We start from the raw sequence: 24,466 nt of genomic DNA on the forward strand, positions 1-24,466 counted from the left end.
TCTGGGCGGCATGCGGTCGTCTGGAAATGTCTCCTCACCGTTCTCCAGAAAAAGAAACGTGCTTTGTCGGCCCACCAACGCCGTGCTTTTACTGCAGTCATTTAAGTCGGCACCCTGTTCCTTTGAACGCAGGTAAAGCTTGCCGTATTTCCTCCCCTAGAACACGCAAACAAGACCATATACTACTGCCAACCATTTCATCATAATGTATGAAGTCAAATCGCAGTAGATCGTATTCCCTACACCGAATCAGAAGTGAGAGTGCCCTACAATCTCTCAACTTCTCATCACGCCCTTGTACAGTAGCCCATAAGAATTGTGAGTGGAGCAGAGATCCTGTCTTCTATTGCAGAGAGAATAGCAAGATTTGAGGAATCAATGCCCACCGACATTTCACAGACCAATCTTGTTATTTAAAAGAACGCTGTAGCTTGCGTTGCTTGTTCTCACAGGAGATTTTATATCGTAATATGTCTTTTGGTTTCACTCTGTGTAGCCTAGTGATCACTGCCTGTCTACGATATTATCTTGCCTTTTCTATGTGACAAAGTTCAAAGCTTTTAATTTTTGTCTAACGAAAACCATCTGCAACATGGAAACTTGCTCTTATTTGTACAGATTTCTTAGACCAATGTTTGTGTGAAGTGGTACAATATTTCTTTGTAATTTAGGCACATTACAATGGAGCGCCTTTTGCTGATTGAACATTCGCCCAATAATACAATAACTTACTTTTAATGTTCATGGTATTTTATCACTCACGTAAAATGTATAGGAGGAGTAGTCAAATTTTCACGGATAGTACAATTAATGATTATCTTCTGTTACAAAGTTGCCAGCGATCACGGACACAACCTTCAATGCACAACATAATATAGAGCATTGGGGGACATTTAAGTTGTTATTAGGGAGATATAATGGCAAACAAGTTCTTTCATAGTCTATAACGTCAGCCTCCTGTGACTTCAATTTGCCTCATAACAAAACTCACAAGGCATGAAAAGTGAAGAACTTGGAGGTCTTTAGTGCCATAAAGTATGACGAAGGGCATGGTTTTTCGCGAAGTCGACCGTAGTAGCAGTTTTTGAGCGAGCCCCACAGTGTGCGAAGGCGCTCCGTCCTCGACCGTGTCAAGGTGATACCGCACCCCTGGCAGAACTGCTACAACTGTGCTTTCCACCCACCCTCTCACCCCCTTACGTGCCAAATCTCAGTATTTTCATACTCACTGTGTTTCCTCTCCCCAGCCTACTTCCATATTTCCAACTCCACCCTACTGAAAAACTACCTTGAGCGAAGCAAAAGTATTTACTATTTCTTTGAAGTCAAGTAATGTATCTCTGTTTCTCCTTAAAGGCAACTTACGAACATGTGATTAAGAAGCGCACCTGGTCACTGCAATCATGATTTGGGGGAAATCGAACTTCCTACATAAAGAGCATCTCATTGTGTGACGATATGCTGAATAACTGACAGTTTCGAGCTTACTCTGAACACATGCTCAATAAATTCCATACTGCAAAATGCCCTGCCTCCATGTTCAGTTCTCTCCCCTGCAGTATTTAATCCACATACCGTGATCTACCAAAAACTGTGCAAATTTATATATGCCGATAACATCCGTCCAGTGACCCGTTGGACCACAGTTACAAGAAACAGTGACAGAGGACACGCATTGTTGATTAGTATCTCATAAGGTGGCAGGTAAAACCAGACCGATTGAAGTATTCCACATGATCAACAAAAATACAAACTACTGTTGGGAACAGTCCATCGACCTGTCAGAAGGAACAATTTACTTTGCGAACGATTACAATGTAGACTCGAAATTCAAGAGAGGAACGGATATTCTGAACACATAAGTGCTATGAGTTCCAGAATAATTATTGAATTTATTCAGTTCAGCAGAGACAAATTAAACAGATTGTCTTTAAAAGTTCTCCCTAAGTGATAGGAAGACAACAATTAAAATCTACACAGTAAACTTGGAAACAGCTTCTGTGACGGCTGGCACTCTCCCTATTCGGATGTACTGCACAAAAATTCTTCGTGTATCCTGTCATTAGTTTACCGGAATAAATTACGTAAAGTGGCGATCACGAAAGGTGCGAACTGGTAATCAAATGTCGCAATCTGTATCGCTCTAGCAGGATGGAGCAACACGCTAGCCGGAAAACACTAGGCTGATCATAGTACGCCGGTGCTGCGTGTATTTACTAATAATAATTGCAGCTGTACCCAATGTTGTCGTCGACTGCCTGCATTGCTCTATGGATTGACCCACGGAGCTGCAACTGTAAGGATGCGCCATCGCGGTAAGCAACGTGTTCGTGTCCGGGCTACCGGACAGGAAAAATTACTGTCTCTGTACTCCGTAGCGGTCAATACAGAGTAATATGACAGCTCGCTAGAGCAGTGAGAGCACGAATCCCCTTTCTTTCAGGTCGAGCGTAGCGTCAGTTTCTCTTACTTTGCACCAGCGGATGTTCAGTCATCTTCTTGCAACAAAATTTCCTCCAATCCCCTGTCTTCCCTCCAAACATTGCGTACGCGGCAATCATCACACCAAGTGACAATTTCAGCCAGTGGCTGGCTGCTGGGAGGCGTTTTAAGTAGAAACGTTCTCGAGGCTTCTCCGTCGCTAACGGAACCATCGGTATGTTTCTGCAGAATCCCACGCCAAGAGCAGAGGTGTGATGGGCTTTCAAGGAACGCACCTCACCAACACGGCTCGTAACGACGCCAGTCCCGCCTTTCGTGTGAATACGGAGCCTTGGCCGGAAAAAACGAAGTTTAGGCCAGCCTTCCATGTAATGGAGAAATCGTAGCTTTGAGTTTTACCTAAGCGCCATGGTTTTTACGGTAGCGGTTAAATTCCGTTAACATTTGTATAGTTTAAATAAAACATTTTCACTGAATAAATAATATAACCTATATAAATAGACATTAAAATGTCTCCTTAACATCTTCTGTGGGGCGAGGACACCACCCCATTCCTGTCCTATACAAAGCCTACCACCTGCCAGGGGCGGCATGTCCGCTGGCTTTCTCTTGCGCCGCCCGTGGAGGTTTTCCATACTGTATGTACCCTGCCCAGCCGTAAGGTATCGTTCAGTAAATTGTTAGGAACAGGGTGATCTGCGGTGCTAGTTTTTTCAGTTTTCCTAGTGGATACCATCTGGTTCAGGTGCTTTCTTGTTTTTGAGCTCTGAGATTGCTAGCGCAACCTCTTCTTGCGCAAAAGGATAGGTGACAGTTGCAGTGTTGTATGGTGTGTGTAGGTTTTCTCTTAGTATTGTATGATATTGTGTGTCTGTATCGATAACGCTGTCAGGAAGCAGTTTATACAGAAAAAACTCCGCTGTATTCCACCATCCCCTAATCATCGTGCAGTGCCGGCCGCGGTGGCCGAGCGGTCCTAGGCGCTTCAGTCCGGAACCGCGCGACTGCTACGGTCGCAGGTTCGAATCCTGCCTCGGGCATGGACGTGTATGATGTCCTTAGGTTAGTTAGGTTTAAGTAGTTCTAAGTTCTAGGGGACTGATGACCTCAGATGTTAAGTCCCATAGTGCTCAGAGCCATTTTCATCGTGCAGTCATCCTGTCTTAGCGTTCCCAGAACTAGTGGGGTTTTTATCTTCTCTGTCAGTATTTTGTATGGTTTCCCCCATATATTTTGCTCTGTTTGTATTGTTATAAATAGCTCCCACTGTTGTCTACGCGTGTTGTATAGGGTCTATCTGTATAAGTCTTGTGCATGGCTATATACTTTAAGTCTTATGCGTCTGTCCCTGTCTGCTATCGCTCTTTGATATAATTTTCGTTTGAGTCTGGCATCTTGTTTGAGTCTTCGTTGGTCCATGGTACTGGTGAGCGTTTTGTGTTCTTTACTGTCGGTATTGATGTGTTTTGTGCAAGTTGTATTACCTGTGTTAGCTTCTGTGCTCTATAATCGATACCTCCATTGATGTTTTCTAGATCGTGTTGTTGGATAATTTCCGTTAATTTGTTCCAGTCCGCTTTGTGCAACAATAAGTGTCTGGTGTTTGATTTGGTCGTTGTGTTTCTGAGTGCGATTCAGTGTGTATATTATGACATCGTGGTCACTACTGGTTATGTTGTCGTTTACAGTCAAGTTTGTTACGTATGCCATTGCTGCATTATTTGCTAGCGTAAAGTCGATATTACTGATCGTACCATCGAACCCTCCATATGCTTCTATAGGTCCTTCCTTGTTCATTACATGTAATTGTGTTTTTTGTATTAGGTCGGTGATTAAGCGTCCTCTGTCACCTGTTCTGTCTGAGTTCCAAAGGGTAGATCTGGAATTAATGTCAGCACTTAATCGCTAATTTGTTTGCCTCTGGTATACACTACTAGGTCTCTGATGTAGTCTGCGCATGGTTGTATTTGATGGCTGTATTGGGCGTACATGGATGCAGTCACCCAGGTGACGTTCCCGTTAGTTATCTCTATGGTGACTAAGTGTTGATTGCATAACTGTGTTACCTTAATTATGTTACCAGTTCTATTTAAAATTGCTGTTAAGGTCTTGTAAGCACATGGTGTCTGCCTGCAAGTCTTGTGTTATTTTAGGGATTTCCGTGTTGACTGCCCTACTCTTTTTTGTATTATTTTGTAAGATATTCGTTTTTTGCCTATGTTTTCTGGGTGTTTTACGTGTACAAAACATTTACTGTATGTCTGTGATTAATAGAAATATGTTCGACCGGGTGCTCTTACATTATCTATATATATTTTGTCCAAGTCGAATGATTCTGACCTGTACAGGCAGACCTGGAGCATGAGGTCGAGAAGCGGCTCTGCTGATGTAGGAATATTTTCTGTCCTCAAGATGATTCTGTCTGTCTGCTCAGTTACTGGAAAACAGAGAGACTCTCCCTTTGGATGGCACAATCTAAGTAGCTTCCGCTGCGCTATCTGCAGTAGCTCTTTTTTCTCTAACCTACTTAAAAGTAAGTTAAATTCTAAATTATCGTAATGAGGTGTAGCTGGCTTGCTGTTGGTGCTGGTTTTGTTGCGGTTTATGAGGTGGTACTAGATGGAGTGTGGCTTGGTGTTGGCCGCTGATTGGGAGACATTTTAAGATCTTTTTGGAATGTCACACGGTTACACTTCATTTTATCACACGCTTCTTCAATTCTTTTTGCCTTCACACGATTTTCACTGATGTTGGTGGAGCTTGCTGGGGTAGTGTCGGCAATGGTTGTGATTTGTGTGGGACTGACTGTATGTGTTACGTTGTCTTTGTTGATGTTTGGAGTGGTGGTTGTTTCTAGACGCACGTGACATCGTTGCAAATATCACATGTGTCTCCCTCAGATTCGTCCTCATCTAATTTGTCGACTTTATAAGTCTGGGTCCGGTAGTTCTGAGTTTTGTATTGGATTGTGGCCTGATTGTTTCGGTGTGTATTGATTCAGGCTCTACGTATCTATTCCTTGTTCCTTTTGCCCGGGATGAAGAGTGTCACCCGAGACAAATTTGACTGGTTTTGATGAACTGTTACCTCCCGCCGGAAGTTCGAGTCCTCCCTCGGGCATGGGTGTGTGTGTTGTTCTTATCATAAGTTAGTTTAAGTAGTGTGTAAGTCTAGGGACCGATGACCTCAGCAGTTTGGTCCCTTAGGAATTCTCACATATTTGAACGTTTGATGTACTGATCACACTTAGTGTGTCATAGTGTTTTCCATGTGATGATGATTCCATGAATCCCTCACAGTATGAAGCAAGGATTCAACTAAACATTTTAATTACTGAACAGTATCCAGCTTTTGTTAAGGACATTTATTCATTTCTCCAACTATGATCCTGCCTGCAGTTTAATGAAGTTAAAGGAAGTTATAATAACGATAACAGGGTAATCCGACAGGTGTGTGTGGCCGTGACCAACACACATATGAAGCCAACAGGCTGAAGTCTAGAAACACGGAACTGACTTTGTTTACACTTTCCTTGCTAGGAAGATTATGTCTGAAGATGTATTGTGGTTCCAAGAACCGTATACGAAGGCAGGAAAGCTCCCCAGTACGCCAATAACTGCCCAGATAGACACACAAGGGCAGCGTCCTATGGCAGCATTAATAGTACTTAACAAGGCCATAACAGTGACAAAAATATTACAATACTGTTCAGAACACGTAATCTATGTGGAATGTTAACCGGAAGCGAGAGTTCCATCCTGGTTTCATGTATTTTCGGTTTAGTGATGAGATCGGCGAGTATATGCTAAGACTAAAAGATATTAGTCATCTAGGACGAACCAAGCATCTTGCGTACTCTATTGATGCAAATGCGAAGTCAGTATCGTGGTATAGCCGCCTGACTGATGACCGTGGAAAACAACTAGAAGAAGCCGTTATGAAACTCATCCTACAGATACTGAATGCACCTCTCAATCCGCCAACCTACGAAGGGAGGGTCGGAGCAACGTCAAATATTGACGTCATTTTATCAAATATGGCAGCGGCGATCCTTGTGAAAGACTCGAAGTTTGCGAGTGGAATGCCATCGAGTGACCACAGTACCATACAGTATACCATCACTGGTGTGGAGGTCAGTCCACCCTAATCAGGTAATTACTGTAGAGCGGGAGGGCCGGGCCACATAAGCAACATTCACAGTTTATAACAACAACACTTTTATTAAAATTTTCTTTAGCAAATAAAATTTTATCTTTAAAATTCTTGTGATAAGGTAAGTTAGCAAAGAATCCTTACAAGCACGGACAAGCGCACTATTCAAACAACAACGTTAATCTTTAAACAGGCATTAAGTGATTCGGAAGTTATTCAAAATGGTTCAAATGGCTCTGAGCACTATAGGACTCAACTGCTGAGGGCATTAGTCCCCTAGAACTTAGAACTAGTTCAACCTAACTAACCTAAGGACATCACAAACATCCATGCCCGAGGCAGGATTCGAACCTGCGACCGTAGCGGTCTTGCGGTTCCAAACTGCAGCGCCTTTAACCGCACGGCCACTTCGGCCGGCGATTCGGAAGTTAATTAAGTTCTGTACACAGTAAAGCTCGCAAAAGGAGACTACAATAATGAGATAAAGTTTAACCAACCATGGATACCACAAAAAAAAATTTAAAGTAAAATACAAACAGATACACCCCTTCGTGACAAATTTTCGAAACAGGTGACGTCACAGAAGTAGAAGGGGGCCCCACTAGACCCAAACCAGAGGCGGCTAGACCCAGAACCCACAGCAAGCGGGCGAGCTGGACAGGGTGCCGCACACTGTACACTATAATACACTGGAAAAAGATCTTAGAGCCCGTGCTACTACACAATTTCAGAGAAATGGAGGTGGGGGGGGGGGGGGGGAGAAAACGGCAAACATTAATTCCTCAAACGTAAAATAACTACGATGTATAAAATAATAGCCTATTTCACGAACATTGAAATCAAATAGTCAAGGGTGAATTAATAACTAATGCCCTTGACGTAACCTTAAAGGACGAGGGCGAATAGCATAATACAAAGTCAGCTTAGAAATTTAAACTACACCACTAGGTTAACATATGCTCACTGAAACTGGGGAGCTCATTTAAATTACCCCGTAACAGGATACTGATGAACTTAAACAGTTAAGTAAAACTGCCATTTCACTGTTTACGAGTGAACCAGTATTGCAATTAGATAACACACAACGTACATATTTGATGTTAAGCCTGTGCTTTGAACCAACTATAACAACGTCCACACAGCTCAGTGTACCAGGAAAAATATTACAGTTTCACCATACTGGCTTATGCCGTCTGCCGTTCCGAACAGCAATAGTACCAATTAACACACCTCGCTTACTCGGCCTGTATCACATCACAAAATCCAAATAAACCCTTAACCAAACACAATAACACGTGTTTACTTAAACAGCACTAAATAGAGGGGGCCTTTTGGTTGGCAAGACAACAGTTTCCAGTCATGGTGCAGATACCTGGGAAGCAAGAATCAGCATAATATGCGCACCAGAAACATGATAAGCAATTCTCACCAAATGTTTTATGAAGTCTTTTACAGATCCAAATCAGGGCCGCACGACCCGATTCGGGTAATGTGGTCGAGTCCAGTTCCCGCACTACAAGCCAGGTTTGCTCTTGCAAACGTGTCAAACACACCACAACCTCTGCGTCGTGCCCCGGCCTGCTCAACCACGCTCCCCCTGATTCTCCAGCGCCGCGCGGCTCTCCAGCTGTCCCTCTCTAGCGCCATACCCCCGTCGGGGCCAAAAGCCGCGTCAAACGGCCGAGCCCAACGATCACATCATGCCGACCCGATCGATCAATCGATACGAGCCGGCACCGCTCAACTGGAAGGGAAATCGAAGACGACACAGAAAACGTGCGCATAAGGCCCAAATATAAGATCAAGGACGCTAACTGCGAAGAACTAAGAAGAGCGTTTCAGTGTCCAGGAACTCCATCGCTGGGTGACAATGTAGATGTTAAAGTGCAAGAACTGACAATGAGTACACATAGAGCAATGGAGGCATCGATACCTACTAGCAGAGGTAATTCTAAAGGAGTACCTCGCATCTGGACCGAGGCGCTGCAGAAATTCAGATGCAAAACAAGAAGATCCAGGAAGCTATACCAGATCAGCATGACTCAAGAAGGAAGGGTCCGAAGGTTGCATATATACAGGTATTTTAAACAACGTTTTAAGGAAGAGTTGTGGAAAACAAAAATGGAACGATGGAAGCGATTCGTGGAGGCTAACTTAGAAACCGATCCCTGGGGTGTACCATATAAAATAGTCTGCCAGAAAATACGATCACCAACAGTCTTATCCACTATCAGAAGGAATGGTTCAAATGGCTCTGAGCACTATGGGACTTAACTTCTGAGGTCATCAGTCGCCTAGAACTTAGAACTACTTAAACCTAACTAACCTTAAGACATCACACACATGCACTCCCGAGCCAGGATTGGAACCTGAGGCCGTAGCGATCGCGCGGTTCCAGATCAGAAGGAATGATGGGACGGTAACAGAAAGTCGGGAACAGCCAGCTGCCCTGCTACTGCTTACTGACGACGGAGAAGAAGGCGAGACAGGTGAGCAGCGTAGGCTACGGGATATTTAATGGGAAGAATGTAGGAACAATAAACCTGTGTGCCCCTTCGCACAAGAAGAAATTAGGCATATAATTTTAAGACTGAGAAAGAAAAAAATCTCCAGGACCGGAGGGTATCCCTGACAAAATAATACAAGCCTTATGTGACCAATTAGATAGTTCCTTGTGTGATCTGTACAATGAGTGTATCTTGCAAGAAAGGATCCCTGCACCGCGGAAGGACGGTGAAGTGGTAATAATTAGTAAGGGGCAAGATAAAGATCCAATGATACCCAAATTATGCAGACCAATTTGTCTTTTGAACGTTCTCGGATAGATATTTGAAAAACTTTTATGCAAAAGATTACAAGATCACAGATTGCTACACGGGATGAGCCCTCACCAGTACGGTTTTAGAAGAGGAAAGTCAACGCAGTTAATGAGGCTATTTCGCTAGCGACAGATACTCATTCTACGTACGCTCTAGCGATAATGATTGATATTGCTGGCGCTTTCGATAATCTATGGTGACCGACTTTCTTTGGTCGCCTTAGGGCCCCATCACTGTCTTACACCTTTTCTAATCCGAGCACTTCGTTCTTGGCCTTCCACTCTTATTGTTCTCTCTTGGCGCTTGACATATTTTATACTAACCATCTACCCCTACAGCTTACCCCTAGTTTTATCAGAATTTCGACCGCTTGCACCACATGACTTTGTTGAACAACTTTTCCAGGCCAACGAATCCTATGAACATGTCGAGACTTCCCTTTAGTCTTGCTTCTGTTGTCATTCGTACGCCATCATTGCCTCTACGGAGCCCTTACCTTTCCTAAAGCCAAACTAATCGTCATCCAATATATCCTTAATTTTCTTTTCCATTATTCTGCGTATTATTCTTGTCAGCAATTTGTATCCAAGAGCTGTTAGGCTGATTGTGTGATAATTCTCGCACTTGTCGGCTCTTGTAGTCTTCGGATCGTATGGATGATTTTTTTACGAAAGTCAGATGATATATCTCCAGACTCATACATTCAAACATCAACGTGAATAGTTGTTTTATTACCATTTCCCCCAATGACTTTAGAAATTCCGATGAAATGTCATCCATCCCTTCTACCTCATTCGAACATAAATCTTCCAAAGCTCTTTTAAATTCCAATTCTAATACTGGATCCCCTATCTCTTCTATATCCACTCCTGTTTCTTGTATTACGCCATCAGACAAATCTTCCCCCTAATAGAAGCCAAGTTTAGAACTTTATTTTCAGGCTTCATAGCTGCAGATCGCTTCTGGAAACCTAGCGGGAATTGCACAACCGTGAGGACAATAACGATCCATAGTATCCTTCACGATCAGCTATTAAAATTACAACTCTTTGCTAATCAAAAACATACGCTAAATTTGGTGCCCTACCTTGATATATTTACTTTGGTAGCCCTCCTACTCCCACCAATTTCGATTTGACTGCTTGCAGGAATCGAACACAGCTATCCCGCTCCTCAGCCAGGCGTCTTGGTCGCTCGGCCATCGCCGATTTGGTTGAAAGCTATTTCCCTTATGAGTTGAATAAGTAGTGGTCGTAAAATTTTCTTTCCACGATTTTTCGGGAAAATGCGTTTGCGGACCTCATATATCCTCTGAGAGACGCTCAGTTTTCAATCATCGATCGAACCCGTCAATTTTAAATCGATTCCACGTCATAACTGCAGATGTGATTTTTCATAAAATTCGGATAGTGGGTGGTTAGTGAGCCAAAGTAACAGAGTCCTTCAGATTAGCTGGTGCACATGCAACCTGCCAAGGGCCGAATCGGTTGGCCGTGTCTGAGGGCTTTCCCTCGTTAGCGTGAACTAGTTAAAAATAATAAGAAGTGGAGCTCCTCCATCCTCGATCTGTGCGGAGACCATCACAAAAAATCTGCTGTCACCTCAGCGAAATGGGACTCACAGGATACGAGGCTGAAACTTTTTCCGCACGCCACCTACTAATAAGGTCCTGTCTACGAGACCGTAGACAGAAAGCGGTTAAAGAATAAAAGCTTTAGGGCAGAAACGAGAAAGTTCCAGCGGAAGTGCTGTTAGAAAAAAACCTCAATGACAGTTTTGGTGGGTAGCAGGGCTACTGACCGATGGTTAGCTTAGGTATAAGGATATGTTGGTAAATAGTAGACTGCCATTATCGCTGGGCACCGATGATGTGTCCTGGGCAAACTTAAGCGTCCGAGTTCCTGTGACATGCCAAAGTCGTCATCAGGGAGGTCAATTTGATCATAAAACAGGCCGCTCAGTACAGAAGCTCATGCGGGTTTTCGCCTGCATTTGTGTGTGTTCGGCTTCCCTGTCGTTGCCGGTTTGTTGGCTAGAAAAGGACAGCTGTTGATTTGCTGTGGTACAGGGGCTTATTGATGTTGCATTGTCTTATGCTTAGTTTAAGCTTCATAGGGGGTTAATTTTTATCAAGGAATAGTGTTTTCGACCGATTATGTTTCCACCTGTGGTTATAATCGCAGTTGCGCACATTTAGCATGAGGGGATTGTACGAATGTCTCGAGTTTCTGTACGTCGTATTGACGCAACAGTCACTGACTGCGTATACCACTTGACACCATGTACACCAGAAAAGTTGCGAAACAGGTTGCATGGGTATCTAATCCACTTAAATAAATACAGGTACAGTGGGCTATTGGACTTTTCATTCAGTTCTATATTTTAATAGTTTTAACGCCTGTATTTAAACACCTGTTGCACTGTATGAATAGTCAGTCAATCATGTATAGCTATGAATCTTTGCCTTTTTTTCAGTCTATCTTTCAAGACTGGTTGTGGGGTGGTTATTGCTTCGCGTGATCCTGCATTTCTCAGATACCCCAAAATTGATCTCTTCTCAGGTCCACTTCTACCAGTCGTTTCTATACTCTATAGATGATTCGTGTCAGTATTTAGCAAATATAATTTTTTAAAGTAATTGTTTAGCAATGCACCAGTCAGCACTTAGTTTTTGGCATTGTTATTATCACATTCAACTTGAAGCCCGAGGGTATTTCGTTTATCTGTTATATCCTTCATATCAGTGGAAATTTTATAATACTTGTTTCTCCCAAGGATCTTAATCATTTTGAGAGAATGTCGTCTACCCCAGCAACCTTGTTTCGACTTTGGTCTTTCAGTGCTCTAATAAATTCTTCTCGCCCCTCCGCTTCAAGACGTTGCTTCTGTCAACGTGCTATTTACCTTCTTCTTCATCAAATCAATGATTGGTTCCTAATGACTTAGATACTGAAGGTTCCAATATAAAAACAGTGACATTTACGATCACGAAAGGGGTGTCATTTATTCATCATCCCGCACCCACTCAAGTTTCACAAAAAACACACAATCAAGTGTGCCACTTTTCATACTGAAACTTCTTGCAACTTCCCTTTGCAATGCGATTCTCTCCGGCTCTGCTTGGTTGAATCATCAGAATAACATTTTTTTCACTAGCTCACAACGAAGTATGCTGCTACCGCGGTAAGCTGTGACACTGCTTCTATGTAGCCCGTTGTTGTCGGCAATATTTTTTCTTATTCTTAAACAACTGAATATCACTTAAGCTGTTTTCGCGTATCCACATCGATAGCCAACCAGATTCCACACGAAAGATTAACGAACACAAAAATAAATAACATCAAATCGGACTATTGTTTGTACTCGGCCCTTCAGTCATTTTTCAGGCGTCTATAATCGATTTGGCTTGTTTCATTTGTTGCGCTGAACAGAATGTTGCGTGACAGGAGTTAAGGGAAATGAAATAAAAAATGCTCGAAATGAATCTTTAGACAGAAAACTATAGCGTAGAAGAAGGAATAGCACCTGATCATGGCACCGTGCTTTCGAAATTGTTCGTGTTGATTTGGTTAGGCTGATAGAGGACTATTATGCTGCATATGTTCCTAGACAGTGTCATAGGGCTGACGGCGAATCGTGAAGATAAAGAGCCCCACGTATCAACGACGGATCGCAGCGATCCGTCGCATGCAATATCGCGTGTAATCGGTCGCTCGCCTCGAGACCCCACATACGAGCGATTTGCCAAGTAATTTCCATCAGTATTACCACTGTGTCGAGAATTTCTGCTTTGGAAAATGAACTGCTATGTTTAGCAGCAGTTGCGGCTTATTTCCGTATCCCCAAGAATTTTTCCGAAACATAAATTTCAATTAAACTACAGTTATACACTGAGGTCACAAAGTCATGGGATAGCGATATGCACATGCGTGTACACAAATGGCGGTAGGATCCCGCCCACAAGGTATAAAAGGGCAATGCATTAGCGGAGCTGTCATAATGTACTCAGGCGATTGACGTGAAAAGTTTTCCGACGACAGAAATTAACAGATTTCCAACGTAGAATGGTAGTTGGAACTAGACGCAGGGAACATTCCATTTCGGAAATTGTTAGAGAATTCAATATTTCGATATCCACAGTGCCAAGAGTGTGCCGAGAATACCAAATTTCTGGCATTACCTCTCACCACGGCAAAGCAGTGACAGACGGTCTTCACTTAACGACCGAGAGCAGCGATGTTTGCTTAGAGTCGTCAGTGCTCAGAAACAAGCAACGCTGCGTGAAATAACCACAGAAATCAATATGGGACAGTGTTATGAATATATGCGTTAGGACAGTGCAGTAAAATTTGGCGTCATTGGGCTGTATCAGCAGACGACCTACGCGAGCACCTTTGCTAAGCACAACATCGTCTGCAGTGCTCTCCTGGGTTCGTGATCATATGTTCAACCCTAGACGATTGGAGAACCGTGGGCTGGTCAGATGACTCCCGATTTCAATTGGTAAGAGCTGACACCAAGAAGCTATTGACCCAAGTTGTTTAAATGGCTCTGAGCACTATGGGACTTAACTTCTGAGGTCATCATGTAAGGTGTCAGGCATATCCAACACCTTCCATGAAAACCTTGACATGATAGCAAACCCGGCAGCTCCGAATAAATCTTGACATTAAATTAACCAAAGTAATACGATCAACGAGTGAGCAAATGGAATACCACAGACTAACACAAGAACGCCTAAATGCATGTCATACCTTCCCACCGTGAAACAGACGCAGTTCCGAGGGGAGAAACGAGAACAGAAGCCGAGAGCAGAGCCGTGTAGGCTAGGAGGCCCTACAATAAGGAACAGACACGCACATCGCCAGCCAATCGCCAAGAGCAGCCCCCAGCCCATGTTAAAAGATAGAGCCCTCCAGATGAACAGTATAGGTCTTCACGATAACACTAAAAGGGCCACACCAGCTGCAAGTTTTAGCGTGAGACTATACGCGTCTCTATTACGTAGCAAACATTAAAAACATTGCCCCACCACGAAAAGTATAACGTTTCTCATTGGATAGACAAAATTGTTGAAGGCGGAGCTTAAGGTTAAAATTGAGACCCTGATTGGTCAGTTGAAAACACAGTCAGATACCTTTTTCTTAAACCAACTTCGGTAAATTGTAGTAAAGAGAAGTTAGAGAGTTGCTACCGAGACGGCGAGGTGTGTGGAGCTGCACCGCCCGCCACGCCCTGACGCTGACTAACCACCGATAAGGTAATAAACGCACGCGATGCCCCATAGGAGCGCATAAAGCTTCACTCAGAACTGCAGAAGTCTAATCTGTTACATCCCCCTTTTACGTAATACTAGTGTCGATCGTCAATTAAACTTCGTAGTATTCACATTTGCTACTTGAAGTTAAAATCTGAAACGCGATGATTTTTCTGTTATATAATTATTGAGAAGCCACATCAGCCACTGTAATTTACGACAGATTAGATAAGCAATTAAAGATAATTGAGGGTCACTGTAGACCATTTTGATAGTTTTCTCTTTTATGAAACTTACCTGAAACCTGGATTATAGATGTGATATGGCGTAGGTCATCCTTCGATCCATTGTAGAACTTGGAAACCCATTCAGGGAATATTCGTTCACATTTTTGTTGAACGCAGTTGGTTTTTATCATCCTGTATTAAAATATTTCCTTTTATCAATAGTGCAATTCATAAGCAATATTTTGTAAGTAGAATAAAATTTCCAATGGTAAACTTAACTGATTTTTCGACGTTATTTTACCAGCTAACTAAAAATAAGAAAGCCTTGAACCCCTTCCACTAAATTTAGTTAGTATTAAGATTCTTTTACAGGGAGTGCAGTGGAGCTGACGCTTAAATCATTAAGTATTTGATTATACCATCGCTAGTCTCACTGAAGTCTTCTGAACTCTACATGTCATATGTGGTCTAGCGTCTCCTTACCAGCAACAGGTCCCAGGTTCAAACTAGTCAATTCCCTAAAAGACACGCTCAGAGCGTCGTTGCGCGAAAGTGGTAGGGAGACACGACTTAGAACAAACAGACACCACGCAGAATGTTAGAAATGATTTGGCCACCCAGATCACCCCACATCTCATCGAATATTTATGGGATATAATTGGGAGGTTAGTTCGTGCACAAAATCTTGCACCGGCAATACTTTCGCAATTATGGACAGCTGTAGAGGCTGCAGTGCTCAATATTTCTGCAGGGGACTTCCAACGACTTACTAATCCATGCCACGTCGGTTGCTGCACTACGCCTGACTAAATGATTTCCGATACGCTATTAGAAGGTGTCCCATGACTTTTGTCACCTCAGTGTAAATCATTAAACTTGTTTTGAAACACTTTTCGTGGGAACTGTAGGTTACTTTACAGGAAATATTACATTTTTCGCTGACACCAAATGGGTTGTGCACTTCTTCCTAGCGTGCGAAGACAATTCGTTATTAGTCCTGAATTCTTTTTTTATTCATTAGTCTTATAGTTTAACCGTAAGCATTTTCGCAATTTACTCGTGTTGCCTATAGATTTGTTGTCAGCAGCAGCACTATTGATTACCGTTATAAATCGTATGAAGGAGAGCTAGATCATATGAAATGACAAGATACTTTAGTATTACTGTATAATGGATATGTCCCGAACATTTAAATTGAAATGTCCTCGTAACATTACAGTAGATACGTAGATCTATATCATACTGTTTAGAAGTTAAATACTTTAATAACGCGTATAATTATTAGATACATAAACCAATATCATAAGATCGTGCCCTTTGCATCGGGACTATTACTGTGATCTTACCATCAATTCTACTTCTATAGCACAAGCGTCAACATGCTAATCACTGGAAAATCGGAGGAAGTATTTCCAGTTCACTTCTCAGAGTACTTCGTGCTACCGGGGTAACTATAAATTCTAATGTACACTAAGGAGCCAAATAATTATGACCACCTGCTTAATGCCTTGTTTGTCAGAATCTGGAACGAAATACATCACTGATTCAGTGTATCAGTGTAACACCCTAATGAACTCCAAAATCCAATTAGGAAAGACCATCATGATGTAAAGTAGGGAAAAGTTATCTTGACAGGTACGACAACTTTGCCGATGATATAACGCCAGAAAGTCTTGATAAACACTAACATTAAGCATTACAGAGTGTGTTTTGGTAGAAAGGAAGAAGAAAGAAAGGTTATCTTTAGTTATTTGTCAAACATCTAAGTAATAATTGCAAGTTATACCATGACAGTTAAGTCCAAAGAAATGTCGGTCAGAGATAACTTTTATGTAGAAGAGAGTTGTAAATGCAACGAAGAAATTCAATGCGCCTACAATACTCATTTAGGGAAAAGGTAAGTCGCTTGCTAGATATCGTACTATCAAGTCATACGAGAGCAGCACTCGTCATAGTTGAGCGAACGGAGCGCGACTAGATTGTTTTACTTGCAAGAGTTGTTGTTGCGTGACGTAGACGCACGAATTTTGTGAACTGATATTCAGACAAGAGACTTGAACCGAGATAGGATGCTGACTGTGTATACCGGGTTGTTGGACTTTATTAACGAAAGTAGGCAATATTGGACTCAACATTCATATAAGTGAACTTATAGAAAGGAATGGACAAAGTTTCAAAAGACTATAACACACGTTTAGACTCGAGTAGGAGACACGGACACGAATACATGAAGAAGATACAATTATGCCGAGGGTTAAAGCTGCCTTAATTGTCGCGGTACTTGAAACTAACAGAACTGCCAGTACTAAGTAACCGTGTGTGCGTGTGGCGTGATGTTTATAAAGTATTTAGCGAAAAGGAACAATAAATTTGGTCATCAAAAGTGGAAATTCAACGTGTCGTCTCCATCATTCTATGAATATTTGCTAATTGCTCATCAAAAGTTAATGAACAGTGGCTATTTAACTTGGAAGTAAATTCGTGGACTGTTAGTTGTGACAAGGAAGGTTTGGACATACATAATAACACGACGCAAGATAATGAAGACATTGTTAAAGAGTATCTGTGGATATCGCGTCATATAGAGCGAACAGTTTTACTTAGCAAAGAACAAACAACGACCAATACGATCTGGAATTGAACTTTTTCCTCGCTTTTGGTGATGTGGACGATGCGCATGAGGGAAGATACATCAATTACTGCACTGAAGTGTTAACCGGGCACACAATAATTCAAATTCAAACAAGAGTCAATCAGAGTGCGCAGTTCGCATTAATAAGGAAAACTGTGCGGACTCACAATCAAACTTTAATCATTACGCGAGGAACGATTTCTTAAGAGCTTTTTCAGATCTTGTCTTCGTTAACCGACGGAAACACCCATCATCGCGCATCGCGTCTCGACTCCACCAACCGAGCTGTAGCAGTAACATCTCCACGGCGTCCACAACACCAGTACGCGGCGGAGATGGGACGTCACATCAGGAATCCAACAATTTGTTCGTAGGTTTGTGGAGGTATGTAGCATTAGATGTCTAAGCACAGGGCGTGTAATTGGCGCAATAATGGGCCGCTGTGCTGCATACGCGGTGGTGATGCCGGATGCGACACAGATGAATTCAATAGGATTTACATCTGGCGAATTTGGTGGCCGAGACATCAATGTGAGTTCACTATAATGCTCCTCAACCCACTGTAGCACGGTTCTCGCTTTGAGACATGGGCAGTTATACTGCTGAAAGACGACATCGTTGTCGGGGAGGACATCAAGCCTGAAGGGATGCAGCTGGTTTGCAGCTGTCAGCGTGTCTTCGATTACTCCCACAGGTCCTATTCAAAGGCAGGAGAACGTCTCCCATAGCATAATACTGCTCCCACCAACCAGCGTCCGTGGCGCACTGCATGTTTCGAGCAGCCGCTCACCTCGATGATGGCGTTTGTGGAGACGACGGAAACGACCTTCGACGTAGTGTAATAAAAATGTGATTCACCCGAATAGCCGACACGTTTCCATCGATCGATGGTCTCGTACCCACTGCAGTCGTAACTGACGATGTCGCTGGGTCACCATGTGAACACGTAGGGGTGATCTGCTGCGGGGCTCCATGTTCAGCAATGTACGATGAACGGTGTGCTCCGAAACACTTGTGAGAGCACCAGCATGATGCTCTTTCGGCAGAGATGCCACAGATCGCGATCCGTCCTACTTTACATAGCAGACAAGCCTCCGAAGTCCGCATTCTGTGAAGAGCCGTAGACGTCCCAACCACTTACCGCCTAGTGGTAGTTTCCTCCTACCTCTTTACGTAGATGATAACGACAGTAGCACGTGAACATTCAACCAGCCTCGCCGTTCTCGAGATTCTCGTTCACAGGCTCAGCATAATAATAATCCGTCAAAGTCGTTTACCTCAGTGGATTTCCCCACTTGCAGCTCACATCTTCGCTAGGATGATACCCCGTCCGCGTCTGCTCCACTTACATATTTTAGTTGGTTAGTTAGTTAGTTAGTTAAGTGTTCCATTGATCAATAGCACGGAAAAACCGTTATGATATGGAACGTGTCAAATTCACAAGAAATGCGCACAGGAAACAAGTTTTTTTTCATTGTAGTGTTATACCTAAATATTTTTATTATTTATCCCACTCCATTAAATTGCACAAAATGCATATATTATATCTCCAGATTTATTTACTCATATTCAAGAATTCATCTATGGTATAGAAGGTGGTATGATTTCAATTTGTTTTTGAACTATTAGTGCTGTCTGTCAGACATTTTATTTCATCAGGTAATTTATCAAAAAGTTTTATAGCAGGGTATTTTACCCCTATCTGTGCCAAAGATAGGTTAAGTAATGGGTAGTGTAGGTCTTTCTTTTTTCTGGTATTGTAATCATGAACGTCGCTGTTGATTTTAAACTGGTCCATGTTGTTGAGAAAAAATTTCATTACTGAGTAAATGTACTGTGAAGCAGTTGCAAGAATTCCTAACCTTTTAAACAGATGCCTACAAGATGTGCGACTATGAATCCCACGCATTATTCTAACCACTTTCTTTTGAGCAGTGAATTCTTTTTGTCTAAATGTTGAGTTACCACAAAATATTATTCCGTATGACATCAGAGAGTGGCAGTATGCAAAATATGTTAGCTTACTACTTTCTACATCCTCAAAATTGGCAGTTATTCTCATCGCAAAAGTTGCTGAAACTAGTCGCTTTATAAGATCCAAAATATGAAATTTCCAATTGAGATTCTCATCTATATGTACACCCAAAAGCTTAGTATGCTCTACCCTGTCTACTGACTTCTGTTGGTGTGTTATATTTATTGAAAGAACTGTACTTTTTGCAGCAGAAAATTCGATATACTGTGTTTTTTCAAAGTTTGCAGATAACCAATTAATGACTTTTCCAAAGACCTTATTTGTATTATTTTCAATTGAACTTTCTTTTACTGGATTAATGATGATACTTGTATCATCAGCAACCAGTGTCAGTTCAGCTTCCTGATTCAGATTGGAAGGGAGGTCGTTCACATATATCAAGAACAGAAGGGGACCCATGATTGAACCCTGTGGAACACCTAATGTAATTTCACCCAAGTTAGATGAAGTGGCAAACTTATTTAAATTCCTTACACATATAAGGAGACTTTTTGCTTCCTGTTGTGTAGGTATGACTTAAACTACTCATATGCTATTCCATTTAGACCATAGAATTGAAATTTCTGTAACATAATGTCATGGTTCACACAATCAAATGCTTTGGACAAGTCACTGAAAATTCCTATGGGTGGAATTTTACTATTTAAAGACTCTATTATGTGGACAGTGAAATTGTATATTGCTGCTCAGTGGAACAGCATTTCTGAAATCCGAACTGTGATTTACTAAGTATCCCACTACTGTTGAGATGGCTAACCACTCTTGAGTACATTACTTTCTCGAAGATTTTTGAGAATGCTGTAAGCAAGGATACTGGCTGATAATTATTGACATCTGTGGCGTCTCCCTTTTTGTAGAGAGGCCTGTCTGGGAAAATACCTTGTGTTAGTGATGGATTACATATGTGACTCAGAACATCAGCTGTAAACTACTCCACATTACTTTAATATCTTATTAGAGATGTCATCTACTCCAACAGAACACTTATTTTTCAGAGATTTAATAATTTTACTTATTTCACAAGAGGTTGTTAGGTGAAACTTAATCTGACTAATTTTTTTTCAAAGCAGACTCTTCCATGAACTGCCTAGCTTTTTATTTTGAAATGTTCTCACTAATTTTTTCTCCTACATTTAAGAAATGATTCTTAAATACATTAGCTACTTGTGTACTGTTGGTTAGGATGGTCTCTTTCTCTTTAACAGTAATACTACCTACCCCATTGGTTACTTTTCCTGTCTCCCTTCTATCAACATTCCATATTGATTTTATTTTGTTGCTGGAGTCGTTAATTTCTTCTCTAACATACATATTTCTTGATTTCCTTACAACTTTTTTCAGTATGTTACAATAATTTTTATAGTGTAAAACTACTTCTGGTCTTTACTAGTTCTTGCTGTCTCATACAGTTTTCTTTTTCTTTCTGAAGACACTTTAAGACCTGTAGTAATCCAAGGTTTCTTTGAAAAATGTTTGGTGTTACACTTAGTAATTTTCTTTGGGAAACAGTGTTCAGAGAGGTATATACGTTCATCACGAAATATTTTGCACTTATCACTGGCATTTGGCTCATTATATACATCTCCCCAATTAACATTTCTTAAGCTTTCTCTGAAATGCATATAGATACCGGGTTGAGCGACATCACACTTTTACTTAATGGTTTCTGAACTGTACACCCTGCTAGGTTTTGTAAGTTAATCAGTTGTGCATCATGGTCTGACAATCCATTTACCATAGGGAAAGCATGTGTTTGTTTTACATCCCCTTTCTGTACAAATACATCATCTATTAGTGTGCTACTGTCCTGAGCTATACGTGTAGGGAAATTTATCACTGATTCTAAGTTGTATGTTGTTAATAACACTTCTAGTTCACTTTTCCTATCAGATTACGTAGAAAGTTTACATTGAAATCACCACAGACTAATAACTTCATTTTTTTGTCTGCCAGACAGCATAATATGAACAGCTCCCAGTCTCCTAATGGGGATCTGTACACTGTTTCTAATATCAATACTACATTATCTAGCTGAAGTTCACATGCACAAACCTCAAAGTGCTGATCAACACAAAATTTGCTTAGTTCTATTGTTTCGCATTTATACCCTTGTTTTGTGAAAATGGCAGCTCCTCCTTTATCCATTCTAGATCTACAAGTGTAAGATGCTAAATTATACCCACTTATACTGACACTATCCATGCCCACAGTTACATGGTGTTCAGACAGATATATTATATCAATCTCATTTTTAATTTTGAGATCATCTAAACACACTGATAGCTCATCTACTTTATTTTTTATTCGCCTGATATTTTGATGAAGTATGTTGATACTGCCCTTAGCTTTACCCCAATTAACTGTACGTGAAGTTTCTTTTATTCTATTTATCTTGATTGTCATCTGTCAGTTTTGCGGCATATTTCACTTCAAGTCATGGGCTACTCCCTTGGCAGATTGATTGCTTATAGATGGATAATACAAATGATTACTTTCTATACAAAATGAGACATAACCAAATATCTTAAAATTGTCTACATTGTTCTCATTATGCGCCCAAATACTTGTCAAAGGTACATCGCCCGACGTTGCACATCTTGACCTTGGACCGTTCTCTCTTTCTCTTTTGCTACTGTTTTCACAGTTCAGTACACTTTCTTCCTGTTCTCATCCTTGGTCTGTGCTCAGTTTTTGACAGGCTGTCCACTGGGCCATCTTATCACCAAATCTGAGGGAGGTGCGATGGCGAGTTTCTCTTTTCAGTGAATCTGTGTAGCGTTACTGTGTTTTTGAAGTTGTTATTGATGTATTATCTTAAGAACTATCAATAAACAAAATAACAAAGGCTTAGCTATTTCATTTCTTTCTTCTTCTTCCATATTTCCCCATCGCTCTCTGACAACACATACACTTATAACGATTTTTAAAATCAGTGTCGCGAACAACTTATAAACATTCAATAAGCTCCACTGTGAGTTACGGGCTTACATACTTGCATATCCTTACACACTAAGGTAAATGTAGAACAACCTTCAACAATCGTCGCCAGCAGTAACCCCTGATGCAAAGCCGCGTTAGTTTAACGATCGTGTAGCCTCTGACATTTAAGCAAGAAAATAGGTCCCGGCTCATCCACCTGCGGCACGACCTTGAGAACGCGCCTGTCGTTCGACAATATGTTAATTTCCGTACCGTGTAGCCATGTCCTATGTTACAACACTGATCCTATTTCTTGCGTTATTAATTGCACAAAAGTTGCGGTAAAAAACGCCCGTCTAGCCTTAGTCATAATTATTGAATCGAAATGTACTGTCAGTATCTACGATTTTTGTTAGAACATATGTTAAATGTTCTTAGAATTTTTATAATAATTAGCAGTACAGTTGTGTTACAATATGACCGCCTATTATTTTTATTATTATAATTTGAATATAAAATGAATATGGATAACACTCACCGTAATGCAACTCATAGGTTTTCTTCAGTTCCTACACTATTCGTATTTATGCATGCAAGTTTTTCACGTATTTAAGAAAGGAGATACTCAAATGATTGTATTGACATACGACAATAATCACAAAACAAGGTTACACAATCTTTCAGTCTTTCTTGTATATTTACGAACTTTCCTGTGCCAGGTTAATCTACAATTATTGGACTATCTGTGTTTTTTTTTTCTACGCTACTGGCCATTGAAATTGCTACACCACGAAGATGACGTGCTACAGACGCGAAATTTAACCGACAGGAAGAATACGCTGTGATATGCAAATGGAAGAGCAGTTGAACGGAATGGACAGTGTCTTGAAAGGAGGATATAAGATGAACATCAACAAAAGCAAAACGAGGATAATGGAATGTAGTCGAATTAAGTCTGGTGATGCTGAGGGAATTAGATTAGGAAATGAGACACTTAAAGTAGTAAAGGAGTTTTGCTATTTGGGGAGCAAAATAACTGATGATGGTCGAAGTAGAGAAGATATAAAATGTAGACTGGCAATGGCAAGGAAAGCGTTTCTGAAGAAGAGAAATTTGTTAATATCGAGTATAGATTTAACTGTCAGGATGTCGTTTCTGAAAGTATTTGTATGGAGTGTAGCCATGTATGGAAGTGAAACATGGACGATAAATAGTTTGGACAAGAAGAGAATAGAAGCTTTCGAAGTGTGGTGCTACAGAAGAATGCTGAAGATTAGATGGGTAGATCACATAACTAATGATGAAGTATTGAATAGAATTGGGGAGAGGAGGAGTATGTGGCACAACTTGACAAAAAGAAGGGACCAGTTAGTAGGACATGTTCTGAGGCATTAAGGGATCACAAATTTAGCATTGGAGGGCAGCGTGGAGGGCAAAAATCATAGAGGGAGACCAAGAGATGAATACACTAAGCAGATTCAGAAGGATGTGGGTTGCAGTAAGTACTGGGAGATGAAGAAGCTTGCACAGGATAGAGTAGCATGGAGAGCTGCATCAAACCAGTCTCAGGACTGAAGACCACAACAACAACATGCAAATGATTAGCTTTTCAGAGCATTCACACAAGGTTTGCGCCGATGGCGACACCTACAGTTTGCTGACATGAGGAAAGTTTCCAACCGGTTTCTCGTACACAAACAGCAATTGACCGGCGTTGCCTGGAGAAACGTTGTTTTTATGCCTCGTGTAAGGTGGAGAAATGCGTACCATCACATTTCCGACTTTGATAAAGGTCGGATTGTAGCCTATCGCGATCGCGGTTAATCGTATCGCGACATTGCTGCTCGCGTTGGTCGAGATCCAATGACTGTTAGCAGAATATGGAATCGGTGGGTTCAGGAAGGTAATACCGAACGCCGTGCTGGATCCCAACGGCCTCGTATCACTAGCAGTCGGGATGACGGGCATCTTATCCGCATGGCTG

The sequence above is a fragment of the Schistocerca serialis genome, chromosome 5 (assembly GCF_023864345.2).
Source record: "Schistocerca serialis cubense isolate TAMUIC-IGC-003099 chromosome 5, iqSchSeri2.2, whole genome shotgun sequence".
In the NCBI taxonomy this organism is placed as follows: Eukaryota; Metazoa; Arthropoda; class Insecta; order Orthoptera; family Acrididae; genus Schistocerca; species Schistocerca serialis.